This window comes from Narcine bancroftii, chromosome 3, assembly GCF_036971445.1.
Source record: "Narcine bancroftii isolate sNarBan1 chromosome 3, sNarBan1.hap1, whole genome shotgun sequence".
NCBI lineage: Eukaryota > Metazoa > Chordata > Chondrichthyes > Torpediniformes > Narcinidae > Narcine > Narcine bancroftii.
Window position 1 is genome coordinate 257,944,478 of NC_091471.1, and position 23,062 is coordinate 257,967,539.

General features: G+C 47.7%; 1 long non-coding RNA gene across 1 annotated transcript; it reads left to right on the forward strand.

The window, feature by feature from the left end:
• The first annotated feature begins 10,099 nt into the window (after window positions 1–10,099).
• LOC138758573 (uncharacterized) lies at window positions 10,100–22,618 on the forward strand. The gene is made up of 3 exons (XR_011354351.1): window positions 10,100–10,343; window positions 19,955–20,015; window positions 20,829–22,618. It is a non-coding gene; the product is annotated as an uncharacterized lncRNA (long non-coding RNA).
• The last annotated feature ends 444 nt before the right edge of the window (window positions 22,619–23,062 follow it).

A 23,062-nucleotide genomic window follows, 5' to 3' on the forward strand; every position in this document is an offset into this window, starting at 1 on the left:
GCCTGCAGCTGACGTGGACTTTTTACCCCCTCCATAAATCTTCGTCCGCGAAGCCAAGCCAAAGAAGAAGATAAAGTACATTGTTTGACCAGCTGAGTTTTTCCAGCATTGTGGTTTTACTTCAACAGTGGAGTTTTACTTGGAATATTGTGTTCATTACTTGTCATCCATTATAGGAAGGATGTGGAAGCTATGGAGAGGGTGCAGGGGAGATTTACCAGGATGTCTTCTGAGGCAAGGTCAATTCCTACAGCAGCACCTCACATTATGAGGATCCTGTTCAATCTGCTGTCTGGAAATGCCAAATCTATTCAGCGAACAGGTGAAAGTCAAAATGTTTTGGTAAAGACAAGGAATTATTAGCTCATCCTCAGTTATCCAGTCCTAAATGCACTTACTGCCCTTTCAACAGATGTGTTTGATATGGCTATAGGGGACGCTCTGCAGCAGTATGCCAATGAACAGTGGAAGCCATTGGCATTCTTTAGCCGCCACCTCCATGAGGCTGAGAGAAAATACAGCATCCTTGATAAAGCCGTATATTTGTCCATCCGTCACTTTCGTTGCTTTTTGGAAGGCGGACACCTCACCATATTCACAGACCATAGATCCTTGACCTTCGCATTTTTGAAGGTGTCGGAGCCCTGGTCAGCTCAACAACAGTGGCAGTTGTCCTTCACTTTGGAATTCTCTACCAGAATAATGCACATTTCAGGAAAAGATAATGCAGTGGCTGATGCACTTTCCCGCTCAGTTGCATTCGAGTTATCAGCTATGGACCACGGTATTAATCACACAGCTCTCATCACTGCCCAAGCACAAGATGGTGAGATGGAGTCATAGCACATCTTGATAACCAACCTAATTGATGCTGATGGCAAGCTGCTCTTTTGCTACCTGTCAACAGGACATCCATGACCAGTGGTTCCAGCTTCGTGGAGATGTAATATTTTTGATTCTATCCATGGTCTTTCTCATCCATCCATCAGATTGACTGTTTCTCTGATTTCAGACAGATTTATTTGGCACAGTCTGAAGAAAAATGCCACGCTAATGGCCAGATCTTTTGTAGCTTGTCAAAAAGTCAAAATCCATGGGCATACAAAACCACCGCTACAACCCTTTCCACTGGTAACTTGCCGCTTCGACCATGTTCATGTGGACATTGTGGGATAAATTCCAGTTTTACGAGGCTACTGCTATCTCTTTGTGGTGATGGATAGGTTTACGAGATGGCCTGAGGTAGTCCCCATGGCGGATGCTTCTATGTACTCTTGTGCATGAGCATTCCTTAATTTCTGGGTGGCTTGCTTCGGCTACTGGCGCATGTCACTTCTTCATTATGTTACATCTTCATTATGGACGGCCTTATCTTGGCTGCTCGGCTCTAGGCTTCATCCTATAATCACCTATCATCCACTGTCCAACGGGATGGTTGAACGCTTCCATCACATTAAATCAGCCTTAATGGCCCATTTGGACCGCCCCAACTGGGCAGACAAATTACCATGAGAGTTGCTTGGCATTAGGACAACTCCAAAAGTGGATCTTCACACTTCGTCTGCAGAGCTTGTATACAGCGCACCTTTGGTGGTCCCAGAGGACCAAAGGAATTCATTCCACACAGATCCAGTAAAGATGAAGATCCCAAAGAGATGCTGAGCAGACTAAGGGATACTGTAGGCAAATTAACTCCTGTACCACCATAATCACATGGCAAACATCTTTATTTTGTACAACATGAACTGAAGGGCTGTAAGTATGTGTTTGTACATAGAGGAACATTTGGACAGCCCTTGCAGCCACTATATGAGGGACCATTCAGGGTGATAGGATGAACGAGGTCAACTTGCATCTTGGACATTGCCGGGCAGCCTCTCTTATTCACAATTGACAGGCTCAAACCTGCCCATGTTGACAAAACTGCCCCTATTCAACAGCCAGCAGTCCGACATAGGGGTCAACATTCCCAAAAACTACCAGGTGATAGTGCCAGTTCTGGGATGGGGGGGGGGTTGTCATGTAGCAGTGCTATGGATAGACTACAACTCCCAGAAGCCTAGCGAACCAGCATGGATCGTCATAACATGGTCCACGCGGTTCAGTGTTTTAAAAGTTGAATATGCGTGTGACTCGAGTAAATGAGTTCTGATTTACCTGCAACTGTGTGTGTTGTTATTTTGCATTCATCGGCCACCACTGCATTTTATTTTAACTTTGGGATATGTCCATACTTGTACTGGGAGAAATTGTAGCAGTGTCTATTTCTCATCTGGAGTAAATCAGCTGTTTTCTCAGTAAATTATTGACCATTTATTTTTCAGGGCCTGTGCTTTTCTGGCAAAGATAGCATTGGTCGTGCAGGCCCAAATGATGGTAAAACAAACTGCTCTCTTTCCTTTTTTCCCTCAAAATAATCTTTAATCACAAAAGATTTCAGATTTGCTGTCAGAGTACATACATGACCATACATAGACAATAAACTTGTTTAAGAAAAAAATACATGCAAAGGCTTTTTGCATCCTTTTTTATCATGTTTCTCCAGCACTTTTTTGTATTAAAGTCAAGTTTATTGTCATCTGATTGTACAAGTACAAAGTGACAAAACATCATTCTCCGGTCCTCGGTGCAAATCACACGGACACACAACCAGACAGACAAACAATACAAACAGGACAAGAATTCATATATATCTGGAGCTCTGCTAGACATAGTGGCTTCTCACACCTTTTTTGCAAGACCTTTGAAGAGTGCTCAAGAGACGTCACTAATGGATTCTTATTTACCCAAAAGCAATAAATGAAAAAGCAGGCTGAAGCCGCTATGGTCTGCAGGAGACTTGCTGTTGTAAGAGGGTCATGTGGTTTTGCAGGCAGAGAGAGTCAAACAGGCTTTATCTCAGACTCGGAGAGAGAGCGAGAGAGAGAAAAGCAGAGATCACTTGACAGTGTTACAACCAGCAGAGGTGGCTGGGACTAAAATAGGACAAGCTGGCAAGCTTTTGGAAGACAGCCTGGTCGAAGCCCTGTTGGAAGACAACCTGGTCGAACCCCTGTTGGAAGTCAACCTGGTTGAAGCCCTGTTGGAAGACAACCTGGTCGAAGCCCTTGTGGTTCATGCAAGAGGAGAGGACTGGCTGTAAAATGTTTCACTTGGAATAAGAAAAACAAAAAGGAATACTTTAGTGACCTGAAAGAAAGAGGTTATCACCGGGAGATCCCTGAAGGGGGAAGTTTCATCAGCGAGACACTGAAGTGACTGATGGAAGCACATCAGTTGTGGATGTCCTGGAACAACAAATCTCTCTCTGAAAACCGACAAGAACCTTCCTGAGGGAACCATTTAACTTTCGAGCACCAAAGCCTGGTGAACTTTATACATGTTAAATTCTGTGCACAGTTTCAGAACTGCCTGGAACCATGAACTTGGAGGAATGAGAAGTGAGATTGGACTGTGAACCAAAAAACTTTTCTGAACTTACATACACACATTACACACACGTGCGCTTAGAATTAAGTTGGGGTTAAGTTGAGTTAATAATAGATAAGTTAAAGTTTGATTCTGCTTTCATGTTTAAAGATAATTAAAAGCAACTTTTGTTTAAGTAACCATTTGTCTTGGTGAATATCTATTGCTGTTGGGTTTATGGGTCCTCTGGGCTGGTAACAATAGAAATAAATAAAATATTTGGTGAGGTCAACAAAGGTGATGTAGAGTCCTTTGTTTTGTTCTCTGCACTTTTCTTGGAGCTGTCTAAGGGCAAAGACCATGTCAGTACTTCCTCTGTTTGCGCGAAACTGAGTAGGAAAGGGCTTTGGCAAATACTAGAGTGCCTCGGATGCCCCCCAAAGTTCCTCAACATGGTTATCCAACTGCACGAAAACCAACAAGGTTGGGTCAGATACAGCAATGAGCTCTCTGAACCTTTCTCCATTAACAATGGCGTGAACCGAGGCTGCGTTCTCGCACCAACCCTCTTTTCAATCTTCTTCAGCATGATGCTGAAACAAGCCATGAAAGACCTCAACAATGAAGACGCTGTTTACACCCGGTACCGCACGGATGGCAGTCTCTTCAATCTGAGGCGCCTGCAAGCTCACACCAAGACACAAGAGCAACTTGTCCGTGAACTACTCTTCGCAAACGATGCCGCTTTAGTTGCCCATTCAGAGCCAGTTCTTCAGCGCTTGATGTCCTGTTTTGCGGAAAATGCCAAAATATTTGGCCTGGAAGTCAGCCTGAAGAAAACTGAGGTCCTCCATCAGCCAGCTCCCCACCATGACTACCAGCGCCCCCACATCTCCATCGGGCACACAAAACTCAAAACAGTCAACCAGTTTACCTATCTCGGCTGCACCATTTCATTGGATGCAAGGATCGACAACGAGATAGACAACAGACTCGCCAAGGCAAATAGCACCTTTGGAAGACTACACAGAGTCTGGAAAAACAACCAACTGAAAAACCTCACAAAGATTAGCGTATACAGAGCCGTTGTCATACCCACACTCCTGTTCGGCTCCGAATCATGGGTCCTCTACCGGCATCACCTACAGCTCCTAGAACGCTTCCACCAGCGTTGTCTCCGCTCCATCCTCAACATTCATTGGAGCGACTTCATCTCCAACATTGAAGTTTTCGATGGCAGAGGCCAACAGCATCGAATCCACGCTGCTGAAGATCAAACTGCGCTGGGTAGGTCACGTCTCCAGAATGGAGGACCATCGCCTTCCCAAGATCGTGTTATATGGCAAGCTCTCCACTGGCCACCAAGACAGAGGTGCACCAAAGAAGAGGTACGAGGACTGCCTAAAGAAAGCTCTTGGTGCCTGCCACATTGACCACCGCCAGTGGGCTGATATCGCCTCAAACCGTGCATCTTGGAACCTCACCGTTCGGCGGGCAGCAACCTCCTTTGAAGAAGACAGCAGAGCCCACCTCACTGTCAAAAGACAAAGGAGGAAAAACCCAACACCCAACCCCAACCAACCAATTTTCCCTTGCAACCGCGTCTGCCTGTCCCGCATCGGACTTGTCAGCCACAAACGAGCCTGCAGCTGACGTGGACATTACCCCTCCATAAATCTTCATCCGCGAAGCCGAGCCAAAGAAATAAAATATTATTTTGTGAATGTGAGAGTCTCAGATGGTGAGTGTGAGTGGTTCCTTTAGTCGTTCAGCATTCTCACTGCCCATGGGAAGAAGCTGTTCCTCAGCTTGGTGGTGTTAGCTCTGATACTCCTGTATCTCTTCCCCAATGGGAGCAACTGAAAGATGCTGTGAGGAGGGTGGAAGGGGTCCTTAACAGGAGTGCAGTGTTGCAGGAGTGCATGGCAGCACCGCTCTTGCACCTCTGTAAAAAAACAGCAAACGAAAGCGGAGAATTTAACCTATTGAAGAGTGGTGGCAGCAGTCAACAGGGATTTCAGGGAAGCAGGTGTTGGGGTGGAAGATGGGGAGTGTTTGGGAAAGCGCAGGTATGAGTCATGTGCGCATGACGTTAGATATACCGAGTTTTGTTCTACGGGGAGTTTGATGCCATCATTAATTCCAGCTCCTCTGACAAAAGCACATGCTCGGCAGCGGGAAAAAGGAAAGAAAGGAACTAAAAAGGAAAACAACCAAAAAGTGAGTAACAGAATCAGTAAAGTGAAAGAGCGAATGTGAGAACAACCAAGGCTGGGAGAGTGGGAGGTTGGGGCAGGTTAAGCTAGGGTCACCTGGGCCAGGAGAGCCGGGAGAGCTGGGGTGGGGGGGGGAAAAGTAGGGCCAGGGGGCTGAGGCGAAGCCAAGGAGTTGGTGAAGCTGGGGCAGCCAAGGCCAGGTAATCTGGGGAGGCTGCTTAAGCTGGGTGGGGGGGGGGGGGGGGGGGGGCGAGAGCCTGGGAAGTTGAAGCCAATGTATTGGAACATGGTACTGCAGGGATGACCTTGCTGGGCAGACTGATCGCCCCCCACCCCCATTGTACCTTTAGCTCCTCCCCGTAAGATCCCTAATAAAGGCTCTAGTCTCCTCTCTCATACCTGCCTTGAATGTGAGCCAGCAGCATGCCAAGGTTTTCTGATTAATAAAGCCTTTGACTACTTGCTTCATGTCTGCGGGTGGTCATTGATCACGCCACAATTTATTAATCAGTATTTTAATTGGCATGGACAAACCGATCCAAAGGAACCAGGCCTCCATCAGGTTTGATATGTGACTATATTGCTTGAAGGCCTACATGAGGCGCCATGAGATCATAACTGACAACGATCGATATGACCTGCTCTTCGCAATGGTGGGCCACCAAGCATACCAAATGATCCGTGACTGTGAAGGTTACGATGAGACAGTGGCCCTACTGTGACAGAAATATGGAGCCTCGAAGAACGCTATGTATGCTTGCTACCAACTGGCACACGACGCCAGGCCCTGCTGAGTTTGTTGATGATTTTGTAAGAGCCATGCGGGAGCTGAGGCGAGCCTACGGGTGCTGGGATGTAACTGCAGTGACCTACCAGGATGAGCTTATTCGCGATGAGCTAGTCATGGGGTTTCACTCCTATCACATAAGGGAGTGACTCCTGGAGAAGGGTGACCAGTCCTTTCAGGAAGTTATGCAGATGCCCCAATGCTGGAGAATCCACAAAAGAACGTGGAGGCCCATTCAGCAGGTCATGTGGCAACTAGGTGGGGAGAACGGGTGATGCCATCTTGGGATTCAGGGCCCTGACTGCCGCTGCCACCACCAAGCACACGAGGTGCAACTACTGAGGTCAAAGCAAACATCAGTGGAAGTCCTGTCCAGCCCTTAGCATGACCTGATCAAACTGCCAGAGGAAGGCGAACTGCACAAAGATCTAAACCCCTCTCTAGCAGTGCCGCATATGGACCACAACCCACTTCGCCATCTTGGGCCGACCCATTTCCGGCATTATTTCCAGTAGCCAAGAACTGAACATCCGGAACAGGCAAGCAATGACATGGGGTGACATCATATCCGGCTTCTCTTCTGGACTCCACTGCGTGTGAACCATGGGATCAGCCATCTTTGTGATCTCCTGGGTGGCCATTCTTGGCAGCAACCGTCCCAACGATTATAGCAGCAGTGACATGGACAAGGAGCTGATGTTGGTCTCCATCGTGCTAGACCAGAGACTACACCAGCTGGGGTAACTCAATGATGGACATTGAGGTAAATGGCCATACCACAGGCTGCCTGTTCGGCACAGAGAGTTTCATACACCCTGGGCATGGCTCAGCGTTATTCCCTGACTATGTCTCCAGCCAAGTACAAGGTAGCACCAGCCTCCAAATCCCTCTCCATGTGACCCTAACTGTTAGGGGTGCGAAATATAAAAAATTTAGAATGCCGGTGATGCCCCACCTCTGCACACCGCTTATACTGGGACTGGATTTCCAGTGCCAGCTCGAGGGTGACCTGATGAAGTTTGATGGATCGCACCCCGCCCCCCATGGTCAGTAATAACCAGTTCCTAGAGGATCCGCCCATCCTCCCGAATAGGCCCAATCACACAGCAGAACCTCCGGGTCCCTTCACCCCCTCTGTTCCAAAACCTCACCCCGGACTGCAATCTAATCACCATTAAGAGCAGGTGATACAGCCCCAGGGACAGGGAATTCATAAAAAATGAAAGTGGGGCGATTGCTGGGGGAGGGCATAAAAGAACCCAGTAACAGCACCTGGAGGGCATAAGTGATGTTGGTAGAGTGGGGAGACAATCAACAGGTTCACCTTATTAGACACCTACCATCTTCCCTGCATAGCTGATATGGTGAATGAGATCACCCAATTCAGTGTCTTCTTCACCACAGACCTCAAATCGGCATACCACCAAATTCCAATTCAACTGGAAGACTGGTCTTACACAGCATTTGAGGCAAACAGTCGCCTCTATCACTTCCTGTGAGTCCCATTTGTCCTCATGAAGGGTGTGCCAGTGTTCGAAAGGGAGATGGATCGCATGGTGGATGACATCAAACTAAAAGCCACTTATCCCTATTTGGATAATGTCATCATCTGTGGCCAGAACCAGGAGGAACATGACACGAACCTGGTTCCTGACCTCTGCCAAATCCCTCAATCTCACATACAATAAGAAAAAGTGCGTATTTAGACCAAGCGGCTGGTAATCCTGGAGTACATGGTGAAGCATGGTGTAATCACCCCCGACCTCGAGTGCATGTGCCTCCTTCCAGACCTACCTCTGGCCCAGAACCCAATGGATCCCCAGCTATGATGACAAAGCCCAACCCCTGGTGAAAACACAACCTTTTTCCAAGTGGTAGTGGCCCATAAAACTTTCGAGGGCTCCAAGGACGAGATTGCCACGGCAATGATGCACACCATTGATGAATCTGTCCCATTCTAAGTGGAGAACGACGCTTCCTACTTCGTCCTGGCTGCCAAGCTGAACCGATCAGTCAAGCCAGTGGCATTTTTCTCCTGAATCCTCTCGGGCCTTGAACTCTGGCAGTCTGTCATTGAGAAGGAGACACAGGAGGGCATGTGCCACTGGAGGCACCGTTTACCCTGCTGACGGACCAGAGAGCTGTCACTTTTATGTTTAATAATAAACAGCGGACGAAAATTAAAAATGACAAGATCATGAGGTGGAGAATTGAGCTGTCTACCTATAATTACAAGATCTAGTGTCGGCCGAGCAACCTCAGTGAACCACCTGATGCCCTATCCACGGGAACCTGCACAAGGGTGTAAGTAGATCACCTCAAAGGCCTCCATGACAGCCTCTGTCTCCCCGGGGTCATAGTGCTCTACCCTATTCAGTAGAGGAGGTCAGGGAGCTGACTCGCAATTGCTCGGTCTGCGCAGAATACAAGCAGCATTTTTATCGACCAGAGGGAGCCCAGCTCATCAAGGCCTCTCGCCTCTTCGAATGTCTCAGCATGGACTTCAAGGGGCCCTTCCATCCATGAATCGGATATCCTGAATATCGTGGACGAGAACTCATTTCCCATTCGCCATCCCCTGGCCCGACATGACCTCATCCATGTCATTAAAAATCTCCACCCCATCTTCACCATGTTCGGATACCCCAGTTACTATTACAGTGATCAGAGGCCCTCAATCATGAGCGAGGAGTTGCGACAATATTTCTTTTCAAGGGCACAGCCCCGAGTAGAACCACCAGCTGCAATCCCCCGCAGGAACGGATAGGTGGAAAGGGAGAATGGCACGATCTGCAGGGCAGCCCTTTTGCCCCTCAAGTCAAAAGGGATGCCCATTGCCCAGTGGCAAGAAGTCCTTCCCAAAGCTCTGCATACCACCAGGTCCCTACTCTGCACTGCGACTAACACCACCCACATGAAACATTGTTTTCCTTCCCTAGGCGGTCAGCATCGGGAACCGGTCTGGCAGACGACCCCAGTGCTGGTGCATGTTAAGACCCACAAGGCTAGTCAAGGAAGTGCACCTCCTTCATGCTAACTCACAGTATGGCCTGGTAAGCCGGATGGACACTGTCCATCCGGGACTTGACTCGAGCTGGGGCTCTGGCATGGGAGGGCACCCAGTGGACCAACCTGACAAGCGACGAAGTGAGCCCACCACCACGGCTCCTCAGGCTCCCCTCCCCCACCCCTACAGACAAGTTCCCACCCCCCTCAGAACCGGTACACACAGAAACAGTCTAGCCCTCCAACACTCAGCCTGTCAATCAAGTCACTGTCCCGCAGGAACCGATGACACAGCTGGTGCTTCGGCGAACACAGCACCAGATAAAACCACTGGATCGGCTGAATGTATGGACGACACGCCCAGTGCCGATGGACCTTGGCCCACCTCACCCCACCAGAGTTCATCCAAACAAAAGGAGAGGTGAACGTGCCCAGACTGTGATGAAGGGTCAAGACAGAAACGTTGGTTATGTGTCTTTTATCTTTGCTGTTTAAAGGACACTGCTGAGTTTCTCCAGCATTCTGTGATTTTTACAGAGTTCTGTGATTTACATTTGGTCCATTACCTGATGTGATGCTGCCATTTATGCCCTTGCTAACAAGAGGGCATATCCTGATTGGCTGAGCGAGCAGACCATCCTCGCTTTCCATTGGTCCATCCGTCACTTCCGTGTCGTCTACTGGCTGCAGAAATCAGAGCCCTCCTGGCCCTTGATGGGGAAATCAGGATGACAAAGCGCGCAGTGATTGGTGGGAAGCGGACGCCGGCTCTTCACTCTGCTATGTGATTGGTGAATCCAGGTCACAGTGCGTGCCGTGATTGGTCGGGCGTCGCTGTCACGTGATTGGCCGGTCGCAGAAGTCCCGCTCAGCGGTTGGAAGCTGATAGTGTCCCCATCACTGTTGGCGCCATGAAGCATTACGAGGTGAGTCGGAGGCCGGCGTCCTCCCCGTGCGCGGGCGGCGGGATGGTGGAGGCGCGCGGCAGGTGTCCGGCTTCACACTGAACCGGACCCCATGGCTATAAAGCCGGGGCGGCGGCGGGGTTAAACCCGCCTCTGCTGCAGAGCGCATGTGCTGATTGGGGGGGTGTCGGTGACCCAGGTGTTGTGCGCAAGCGCGGGTGGGGAGCCGTCTTTACTGCGCATGCGTGTCCCTGCACCCCTGACAAACTTTTGCACAGTTGCCCCAGTGGGACTTGGATTTAGATTGTAAATTCCAGGGAGACGTGCAGCTCCCTGTACTGATGCACTCTGCCAGTTAAAATGCACCATTAATTTTATATGGATGGGGAATTTATGAATCATTCAGGATTCAATTCATTGTCATGTCATAAAGACCGTGTTGCAGCGGCGCTACCAAGTATAGAGCACCAGGGTGAACCAAAAAATGACTTTGTTGGTTTGAATTCACCGCGTCTCCTTGCTAGCCCGCTCACTTCCGTAACCACCGGCTACCCATTGTGTCGCAGTGTTACTCTCCGGTCAATGGGCCGCTACGCATGGGCTCCTCAGCAGTAAAGGGGAGCCCTTGCCATCTTGGACCGGCCGTGTGTTGCGGCGATTTGGCCCGTTTACTCACGCGGTTGCTCGGCCCACTGCAGTGTACCTTAAAGTAGACAGATTGGCCTCTGGCAGAAATTGCCCGAAGCATGTCTTACAGAATATTTAAATGGCAAGCGATTGCCGTGCAGAAGGACTTGGGAGTGCTTGTGCATGAATTGTAAAAGGTCGGTTTGCAGGTGCAGCAGGTGATCAAGAAAGGAAATGGAATGATGGTCTTCATTGCTAGAGGGATTGAATTTAGGAATCGGGAGGTTATGTTGCAACTGTACAAAGTCCTGGTGAGGCTGCATCTGGCGAACTGTGTGCAATTCTGGCCTTACTTGAGGAAGGATGGACTGGCATTGGAGGCGCTGCAGAGGAGGTTCACCAGATTGATTCCAGAGATTGAGTCGTCTGGGACTGTACTCACTGGAATTCAGAACATTGTGAGATGATCTTATAGAAGCATATAAAGTTATGAAAAAGATAGAGATAGATAGGTTGTTTCCATTGGTGGGGCAGACCAGAACCAGGGTAAGATTCAGGGTAGTAGATTTAGGACGGAGATGAGGAGGAACTGCTTTTCCCAGAGGGTGGTGAATCTATGGAATTTGCTGCCCATTTAACCAGTGGAGGCTACCTCAGTAAATATATTTAAGATTTTTACATAAGGGAATTAAGAGATTATGGGGGAGGAGAAAAGGCAGGTTGGTGGAGATGAGCCTATCATCAGATCAGCCGATTAGGTTATTTTGGCAGCACAAGCTTATTATGGGCCTGTTACTGTGCTGTATGTCTAAAATTAAAAAAAAAAAATATCTTGGCACCTCCTGAAATCTGCGGTTGTGTCACATTGCTAGCTGCATCTATTATTCAATCATTATGGAACCTGGAAGACTTAAAGTGTTTCTGAGCAAAGAAAGATCTGCAGCTTTGATAGTTGTGCAATTGTTCAGAATTAGGCTCATTCCAAAATGAAATTGAAGGCCATTTGGCCCATTGTCCATACTAACGCAAAGGGGAAGAATCCCATTTGTCCTGTTGTGTCCCCACAGCTTGTTCTCTCTCACATAAGCCGTTAACTCTCCTTTGGTTCTTTTTGCCATGAACTGGGAATTGAACAAGTTTGTAGGATCTGGGAGGAAAGTCGGGTACTGCACCACAAATTCTGCATCGACAGCTTCTGGAGTCAGGATGAATTAATTTTGACATAGCCCGGTAACAGGCCCTTCTGGCCCAAGAGCCCGTGCCATCCAATTAACCTCCAACACTTGTACATTTTGAAAGGTGGGAGGAAACCAGAGCACCCGGAGGAAACCCACACACAGACATAGGGAGAACATACAGACGGCACCCTATTTGAATTGGAGTTGCTGGCACTGTATTAGCATTGCGCTAATTGCTGCCTCTTACCTGGGTTGCTAGAGCTGTGAGACAGCAAAACTACCTGCTGTGCCATTATGTCACTCTGCCACTTATACAAACATGTATAGAATATACTTGGAACACTACAACACAGTACAGAGCCTTTTGCCCTCGATGACGAACTATATATTCCTACCAAAAAAAACCTTCCTACGAAAGACATCCAAAAAGTCATGAGACGTGGGATCAGTGGAAAATTATCTGTATGGATTAAAAATTGGCTTGTAGGAAGAAAGCAGAGAGTAGTACAGGAAGGAAAGTATTGTGCCTGGAGGTCGGTGACTAGTGGAGTGCTGCAGGGATCTTTTCTGGGTCCCCTGCTCTTTGTGATTTTTATAGATGATCTGGATGAATAGTCGGAAGGATGGGTCAGAAAATTTGTGGATGACATGAAAGCTGGAGGAGTTGTGGATGGAGATAAACGTTGTTGAAGGTTACAAGAGAATACAGACAGGATGCAGAGTTGGGCAGAAAAGTGGCAGATGGAGTTCAATCTGGATAATTGTGAGGTGATGCATTTTGGAAGGTCTAACCCAGTGGTTCTCAACTTTTATCTTTCCACTTACATACCACTTTTAAGTATTCCCTATGCCGGGGTGGCCAAACTTGCTTAGCATAAGAACCGCATACCATAAACTTCAGATGTTTGAGAGCCGTAGCAATCACACAATCGCAAGCCAACGAACTAACACTATCGTTAGCCCATTTCAGATGGCCATAATACCCAAATGTAAAGCCGCCTAAAATACCTGAATGCGGCTGTTGGGAGGCCACCTGAAAGCAGAGAATCCATCCCCACCTTGGGGAGGCATATTCTTCACTTCTGAATGCTCCCCCCTAGGCACCTCAAAGCACCAGCCTGAAAGCAGCTAGCAGCTTTCAGGTGCCTAGCAGGGGGTGGGCTGATGACATTAGCCGGCATCCCAACTTCCCAACTCCCCACGCCTGACAGCCCCCCTCCCCACTGCCAGCGACCCAACTCCCAGCTGCCTGACTGCCCCCTGGCTTGGGACGGCCGGCGCGGAAGGTTGCCCACCCCGGTACAGTTTTGTAGGGGAAAGTATTTTCCAATTTTTGTTTTGCAAATCATCCATTTGCAAAAGGCTGATACACTGCAGATAGTGAAGAAGCATTGTTCCAAAGGGAGCAATTTTGCAAAAGATTTTTTTTCTAATCAAGTCTACACACCAAACGTTCCCCCTAGGCAACTGAAAGCAGCAAAGGCTACCAGCTTTCAGGTGCCTAGCAGCAGGAAGGCTGTTGGCAGTCAGCTGGCGACCCGCTGCGGACACCTGCCCTCCCCGCTGCGGACACCTGCCCTCCCCGCTGCGGACACCTGCCCTCCCCGCTGCGGACACCTGCCCTCCCCGCTGCGGACACCTGCCCTCCCCGCTGCGGACACCTGCCCTCCCCGCTGCGGACACCTGCCCTCCCCGCTGCGGACACCTGCCCTCCCCGCTGCGGACACCTGCCCTCCCCGCTGCGGACACCTGCCCTCCCCGCTGCGGACACCTGCCCTCCCCGCTGCGGACACCTGCCCTCCCCGCTGCGGACACCTGCCCTCCCCGCTGCGGACACCTGCCCTCCCCGCTGCGGACACCTGCCCTCCCCGCTGCGGACACCTGCCCTCCCCGCTGCGGACACCTGCCCTCCCCGCTGCGGACACCTGCCCTCCCCGCTGCGGACACCTGCCCTCCCCGCTGCGGACACCTGCCCTCCCCGCTGCGGACACCTGCCCTCCCCGCTGCGGACACCTGCCCTCCCCGCTGCGGACACCTGCCCTCCCCGCTGCGGACACCTGCCCTCCCCGCTGCGGACACCTGCCCTCCCCGCTGCGGACACCTGCCCTCCCCGCTGCGGACACCTGCCCTCCCCGCTGCGGACACCTGCCCTCCCCGCTGCGGACACCTGCCCTCCCCGCTGCGGACACCTGCCCTCCCCGCTGCGGACACCTGCCCTCCCCGCTGCGGACACCTGCCCTCCCCGCTGCGGACACCTGCCCTCCCCGCTGCGGACACCTGCCCTCCCCGCTGCGGACACCTGCCCTCCCCGCTGCGGACACCTGCCCTCCCCGCTGCGGACACCTGCCCTCCCCGCTGCGGACACCTGCCCTCCCCGCTGCGGACACCTGCCCTCCCCGCTGCGGACACCTGCCCTCCCCGCTGCGGACACCTGCCCTCCCCGCTGCGGACACCTGCCCTCCCCGCTGCGGACACCTGCCCTCCCCGCTGCGGACACCTGCCCTCCCCGCTGGCGACAGCTACCCTTCCCGCAAGCCGCACATTAAATGCCAAAGAGTTGCATGTGGCTCGCGAGCCGTGGTTAGAAAGAAAAAATTTGAAAACCACTGTTTTAATTATACATAATTGACTTGTTATGTGTAGTTTCATAACTCCAAAGGAAATGGGCCAATGACAATTTTTCTCAAGCAAAATATTTCAGTAACAATTGGGTCTAGAGCAGTGGTTCTTAACATTCCCTTCCCACTCACATTTCACCTTAAGCAATCCCTTACTAATCACAGAGTACCGATGGCATAGGGATTACTTAAAGTGGTATGTGAGTTGAAAGAAAAAGGTTGACCAACAAGGTTGGGTCAGATACAGCAATGAGCTCTCTGAACCCTTCTCCATTAACAATGGCGTGAAGCAAGGCTGTGTTCTCGCACCAACCCTCTTTTCAATCTTCTTCAGCATGATGCTGAACCAAGCCATGAAAGACCCCAACAATGAAGACGCTGTTTACATCCGGTACCGCACGGATGGCAGTCTCTTCAATCTGAGGCGCCTGCAAGCTCACACCAAGACACAAGAGAAACTTGTCTGTGAACTACTCTTTGCAGACGATGCCGCTTTAGTTGCCCATTCAGAGCCAGCTCTTCAGCGCTTGACGTCCTGCTTTGCGGAAACTGCCAAAATGTTTGGCCTGGAAGTCAGCCTGAAGAAAACTGAGGTCCTCCATCAGCCAGCTCCCCACCATGACTACCAGCCCCCCCACATCTCCATCGGGCACACAAAACTCAAAACGGTCAACCAGTTTATCTATCTCGGCTGCACCATTTCATCAGATGCAAGGATAGACAATGAGATAGACAACAGACTCGCCAAGGCAAATAGCGCCTTTGGAAGACTACACAAAAGAGTCTGGAAAAACAACCAACTGAAAAACCTCACAAAGATAAGCGTATACAGAGCCGTTGTCATACCCACACTCCTGTTCGGCTCCGAATCATGGGTCCTCTACCGGCATCACCTACGGCTCCTAGAACGCTTCCACCAGCGTTGTCTCCGCTCCATCCTCAACATCCTTTGGAGCGTTTTCATCCCTAACGTCGAAGTACTCGAGATGGCAGAGGTCGACAGCATCGAGTTCACGCTGCTGAAGATCCAGCTGCGCTGGGTGGGTCACGTCTCCAGAATGGAGGACCATCGCCTTCCCAAGATCGTGTTATATGGCGAGCTCTCCACTGGCCACCGTGACAGAGGGTACAAGGACTGCCTAAAGAAATCTCTTGGTGCCTGCCACATTGACCACCGCCAGTGGGCTGATATCGCCTCAAACTGTGCATCTTGGCGCCTCACAGTTTGGCGGGCAGCAACCTCCTTTGAAGAAGACCGCAGAGCCCACCTCACTGACAAAAGGCAAAGGAGGAAAAACCCAACACCCAACCCCAACCAACCAATTTTCCCCTGCAGCCGCTGCAACCGTGTCTGCCTGTCCCGCATCGGACTTGTCAGCCACAAGCGAGCCTGCAGCTGACGTGGACTTTTACCCCCTCCATAAATCTTCGTCCGCGAAGCCAAGCCAAAGAAAAAAAGAATGTGAGTTGAAAGAAAAAGGTTGAGAAACACTGGTCTAACCAGAAGGCAGAGTACAGGGTTAATGGTTGGTTACTTAAGAGTGTAGATAAACAGATCTTGGGGTTCAAATCCATACATCCCTCAACATTGCCACACAGGTTGATAGGATAGTTAAGGGCCTATGGGATGCTGGGATTCATTAACAGGGAGGGATTGGATGCAGGAGTAGAGAGGTCATGTTACAACTCTACAAATCTATGGTGAGACAACACTTCGACTATTGTGTTCAGTTCTGGCCACCTCATTACAGGAAGGATGTGGAAGCTATGGAGAGGGTGTAGAGGAGACCTACCAGGATGTTGTCTGGATTTGGTAGCAGGTTTTATGAGGCGAGGTTAGCAGAGCTGGGACTTTTCTCTTTGAAGAATAGAGGATGAGAGGAGTCTTGATAGAGGTCTACAGGATTCTGAGAGGCATAGATAGGGTGGGCAGCCAGTTTCAGCAAACACCAAAGGACGTGTGAACAGAGTTAAGGGACGGGTTTAGGAAAAAATAGAGGGTTGAGGGGGGGGGGGTTTAGTACTTTTTTCCGGAAGGGATATGTGGGTCAGGAGAACATCGAGGGCTGAAGGGCCTGTATTATGCTGTATTCTATGTTCTAACCCTCTTTTTCTTTCATTCTTAACCCTGTCAAAGAGTCTCTTAAAGGCCCCTAATGTTTCAGCCTCCACCACCACCTGTGGCAATACATTCCAGATATCCACAACTCTGCATTTTTAAAAACACCCCTGATATCTCCCCTAAACTTCCTTTCCTTCACTCTTTACCATTGTCCTCTAGTGTTTGCTGTTTCTGTCCTGGAAAAAGATCTTTTTCATTGATAGATTAATAGGTCTCATTCTTGCAAAATCGTGCCTCGAGAAGAGAGCCAACATCGTAAAGGATCCCATTACCCTGGTCACAACCTCTTCTCACCTTCAGGCAGAGAGCTCTAGCTGGAAGGGGGAGGGAGTGGGGGGAGTGATACGGACATGGGTGTTCAAGATGAGAGGAACTGGAGTGATGAAGATGCTCACAGGGACTGCAGATGCTCAAATCTGGGGCAAATCATCTGCTAGAAGAACTTGGCAGGTCAAGCAGCTTCAGTGGAAGAAAACCATAGGTAATATTTCAGGTCGGGACCCTTCATGAAGTCTAAATGGTTTCCTCCCACCCGTTGAAACGTACTAGGGGTTGTAGGTTAATTGGGTGTGAATTGGGCATCATGGACCCATGGGCCAAAATGGCCTGTTACTGTGCTGTATGTCTAAATTTTAAAAAAACAAATTAAACCACCCAGATCACCCTCTCAATTGTGCAGTTTGGGCCTATGTTCCCCGAAATGTCAACTTATTGAAGCACATATGATCCCAAGGGTCTTGACAGGACAGATGTTGGGATGTTTTCACTACTGCAACAAGAGGTATGAAAAACCATCTTCTCTCAGAGGTACAGTATGTGAATGTGCAATTTTCTGTCCTCAGGAGTGAGGGACAGATCATTAGATATATTTAAGGTGAAGATAGGATCAAGAATTGAGGGTTATGAGGAACTGGCACAGAATAGGAGTTGAGGCCAGTTAGATCAGCCATGATCATGTTGAACGGTGGGACAGGCTGGAGGGGCCTAGTGGCCACCTGCTCCTGTCTCCTTGTGTTGTTACTTTAGAAAGCAATACCTAATACAGTAAAAAAAAAACCCTGTTATCTGGAATTCAAGCAGCCGGCAGCCTCAAGGAACTGAAAAATAAATTGCAGAAAATAAAACCGGTTTAAAAAAAAATTTGGAAGTTTAAAATTGGCGCGGCTCACGGTTAATTCGCCAAACACGCAATTTCAAGCAACCGGAAGATTCACTTATCTGGCATCTACCAATCTGTCTTAGAATGGTGGACCAGGATTTAGTGGTAACCTTGAAAATGTTCATGGAGGAGAACAAAACTATCAAGGACACAGAGAAGGTACAAGAATGAGGCTAATTGGATTGCTTTTTTGAGTGGAGTGTCTGAAAATCCTGGGCTGTGATGCAGATTCACATTTAACTCTTTGCAGTTCACTTTAGAACCTTTTTATTAGCCACCCTAGATTGCTGAATACCTCATTTAGTTGAATAAAATCAGAATTACAACACATCAGTAGGTCATAGTCCCATTGTTAGAATAAAAATGAGCCCAAAACCTCTGAATTATTATTAGTTGGGCACTTCAAAGCCTTTGAGTATGTGGTGCCTTCTCTCAGTGACCCTTAGGGTTGGGAGATCGATTCCAGAATTATCTACAAGAACAGTGATGCTCACGGTGACCCCTGTTCAATCCTGACCTCCGGTGCTGTCTGTGTGGGGTTTGCCCGCACTCTTTGGGACCATCTGGCCATCCCCCAGGTGCTTTGGTTTCCTCCTACATCCTAACGAAGTGCAGGTGTGTCGTTCCTACCTTCTGCACCGCCTCCTCCAAAACCAAGTGTACATGACAGCAGGCGTGCCAAAAGAGTGACAGGTGACATTGAAAATTGCCCCCAGGGTGTATATGTGTGGTCAAACCTTGGGGGGAGTTGAGAGAGTGTGGGATGAGTGGGGTTGTTATGGACTTGGTGACTGATAGGTCAGTGACTGGCAGAAGGACTCTCTTTTGCTTCTCTTTCTCTGACTGTGAGGAACACCAGGCAATTTTTGCTGATAGTGAATCTTTACCTTCTGGCAGGAGCTGCTGTAATGTCCGTGCTGCTGTTGGTGCAGACCCGCGGAGAGTGGGGAGCAGAGACATATGCTCCTCTGCAGGGTTCTGCTCAGTCCAACTACCGACAGCTCTGTACAGGCTTTAACCAGCCTGTTAAAGAAGCCGACAGTGGTTTATTTCAAAATCCTGTGACTGCGGGGTCTGGGCCCAAGATGGCGGCCCCTGTGGACAGCAGCAGCCTTGAGGGGTTGCAGACTCCGGATAAGCAGAGGACTGGTAGAGGGCACCAGAAAAGGGTGAGGGCAGCCCCCATCCCAGAAGAGGAGGAAATGACCCTGTAACAGCGGGCCAGTGAGGGGCTCTGCGGCTGAAGAACAGGCAGGGGGAGGGGTGTTGATGACTCGAGGCGTGGACTGCTGGAGACTAGCTGAAGGGGTACCAGGTATTGGAACCAGGATGTGAGAGTGTGCCAAGGATACTGAAGGATTCCTGATCGTGTTGGAGGTTTGGATCTGGACCTTGAGCTGCTAATAGTTTGAACTGTACCTGTGGAGGCTGAAGGCGAATCCATGGACTATGGGGACATTCTTTTGCTTTTCTTTCTCTGACCGTAAGGTGAATCTTGGCAGGCTAAAAAGTTAATTTTGTGTAATATTACAGCTGTTTTATCAAAGTCCAAAGTTCCTGTTTTATTACATGACAATAAAATAATCTTGAATCTTTATTAGTGCTGGCCGACTATAATTGTATTTAAGAACAACACTCCCACTGCAGAGTTTGGCAGTTTTGATTGTGTGAGGGTTAACACATCCATGTTGTGGACTGAAAACATCATACAGTATAGTACTGAATAGCTGAGGCATAATAGATTAGAAATATATACATTTTTCACTGCGCTTCTCAGCTTTTTTTCTCTTTTACCCTCCTACCCCTTTTATTTAAGAACCTGTACACTTCCCTCCTCTCCTCCCACCTCTTTATTGAGGCACCTGTCTGCAGTTTAGCTTGTACCTTGATGAAGGCCCGAAACATTGGCTATCCTTTACTTCCTATAGGTTTCTCCAGCGCTTTTGTGTATTGAATCACCATTGAATAAGTTGGGATCTTCTTCAGAAGGTACCAGTTGTCAGCAAATAAGAAGCTGGGGGAGGAGAAGGAGGGAGGGGGTTGGCTTTAAACTCCACTCCAGAGATGAGCATATAATCCAACCTGATGTAGTAGTGAAATACTGAGAGGAGGTCACACTGTTGGCCTTCTGGATTTTCTGTTAATGGATGTCCTGGACCAATCTGTGGAAACACAGACCCTCTCGGAATCATTCCCAACCATGATTATTACAGTGTTAACAAAAAAAGAATAGGGATCCACTGAAAACTTTGTCATACAGACCAATATCCCTGTTAAATGCTGATTATAAGATACTAGCGAAAGCATTGGCTAATAGGTTAAGACAATACTTTCCAAAACAAATACATATGGACCAATCAGGATTTGTTAAGGGAAGGCATTCCTCAAATAGTCTAGGAAGATTATTTAATATAATACACATGGCAAAATGTGAACAAATCCAAGTATTACAGTCTCCTTAGACGTGGAAAAAGCATTCAACCATTTTGAATGGCCCTTTTTATTTAAAACACTGGAAAATCTGGTATAGGGAGAACATTTATAATTTGGATAAAAACTTTATACTATAAACCACAAGTTAAAATAATAACAACTAATCAGATGTTGGCGGCGTTCCCCTTGAGTAGATAGAGCAGAGAGGGATGCCCCCCTCCCCCCCCCGCCACTGTCCTCAGCACTTTTTATTTTAGTGATTGAACCGCTGGGGGAGATAATGAGAAGGTCTGATAAAGGGCTTCAAAGTTGGGCAAGAAGAACACAAAATCAGTCTATTCACCAATGATGTGCTATTGTATCCATCAGACCTGGCTAAATCTTTGGAAAAATTACAAGGAACATTAGAAAAATATGGAAGAATATGAGATAAAAGTGAGGTAATGCCATTAACACATTTTGAATATGAAAGATACCAAAAAGGAAGTAAATGGAAGACAGATGGAACAATATCTTGGAACAGCAACTGACAAGAACTTGCAAAATCTGTACAAACAAAACTGTGTGCCTCTTCTTGGAAAGATAGAAAGAGATCTACAGAAATGGAGAGACTTACTGATTACTTTGGTGGGAAGGGTTAACTGTCAAAATGAAAGTGACACCAAGACTGCAATACCTTTATCAATTGGTGCCTATTCCGTTACCTAAAAACTTTTTAAAAACTACTAAACAACCATATTAGATGGTTCCTATGGAAGAGTAATAAGGTACCAAGAACTGCATTAGAAAAACTGACATGGGACTACAGGCTGGGAGGACTTAGCCTCCAAGATTTAAAAAAAAATTACCTAGCTGCAAAGGCTAGATTTCTCACAGCATTTCCTCACTGAAAACAACCCCCGGACTTGGGTTCAAATGGGAACGTACTCAATGGAGGAGGAGGAAGCAAAGGATTTTATCCATAAATGGAGTTTCAAATCACTAAAGAAAAAGATGGATAACTCCATATGATTAGAACGTGGCAAGAAATTAATGAATGGAAAGGGAAAATTAGGAGGGATTTCAATAAAAGCCCCATTGTGTAAAAATCTGTTACTGCCTATAAATATGGACAATAGAATATTAAATTTGTGGTATGACAAAGGTATAAGATATATTAAGGACTATTACACAGAAGGAACTCATGTCCTTTGAACAATTAAAACACAAATATGGAGTGGCCAATGGGACCACCTTCTGTTTTCTCCAGCTTGGATTATTCTTAAGAGAAAGATGGGAATCAATGTTGACACCACCTGAAATTAGTGAAATTGAACGAACAGTTTGGATGAGGAATACATCCAAATTTATAACAAAAATGTACTATGCTCTCCAGAGCAAAAGTGCAAAACCAGGGTTGCAGAGGTCAAGGAAAAGATGGGAGTCGGACTAGGGTGTAGTGATTTCAGAAAGAAGCTGGTCAGATTGGTGTAAGGACAGCACAACATCAGTTATAAATGCAAGACATGGATTGGTTTAGTATAATTTTTTTTACACCAATTATATATCTTACCTCACAAAAGTTACACAGAACAAATGTGGAAATTTCAGAGATGTGTTTCTGATGTGGGACTGAGACAGGAACTTGTCTACATGCCACATGGTCGTGCATGAAAATGAGGCAGGAAATCGCAGAAAAATGAACCAGGATAACAGGAATGGTCTTCTCGGGCGATCCGGAGCTATATTTATTAGGTAATTTCATGGAAATAAGAGACAAATTGACCAAATGTCAAATCCCATTTATAAAAATGAATTGCAATCACTTTGATGTCTGACTCCCCTCTACTTATAACACGATGGACTGTGGAAATGAAATGAACAGCTGTATACCTGTGGGAAAAAAATCACATATAACTTAAAGTATAAATATGACACTTTTGTTAAGGTCTGGTAGCCATATCTAGCCATAGGGGCCCAGATACACCAATAAAAAGGAACAAAATAGGATATAAAAGTAACTACTATATATATGTACAAAAAAGTAGTTTCCTCAATTGTACTCTAGAAACTTAAAATGTATGTAAGCTATGATGGTGAATGGATCTGTATATATGGAAGGGGGAGGGACTGTTTTGTTTATGTTTGTTCTGTTTGTAAGAAAAAGTTTAATAAATTGTATATTTAAAATGTTACTATTGTATATTTTTGAAAAAATCAAATATTAAAAAAAGAAAGCTTTTGGCATCTTAGCCTTTATAAATCAAAGTATTGAGTACAGGAGTTGTGATATTATATGAAGCTGTTTAAGACATTGGTGAGGACAAATTTGGAATATTGTGAGCAGTTCTGGGTGCCAAACTACAGGAAGGATATCAATAAGATTGAAAGAGTGCAGAGAAGATTTACTAGGATGTTGCTCGGGTCTTCAGGAGTTGAGATACGGGGAAAGATTAAACAGGTTAGGACTTTATTCCTTGGAGTGTAGAAGAATGAGGGGGATTTGATAGTGGTTTACAAGATTATGAAGGGTATAGACAGAGTGGATGTGAGTACGCTTTTTCCACTTAGATTGGGGAAGATAAATACGAGAGGTCATAGTTTTAAGCTGAAAGGGAAGGTTT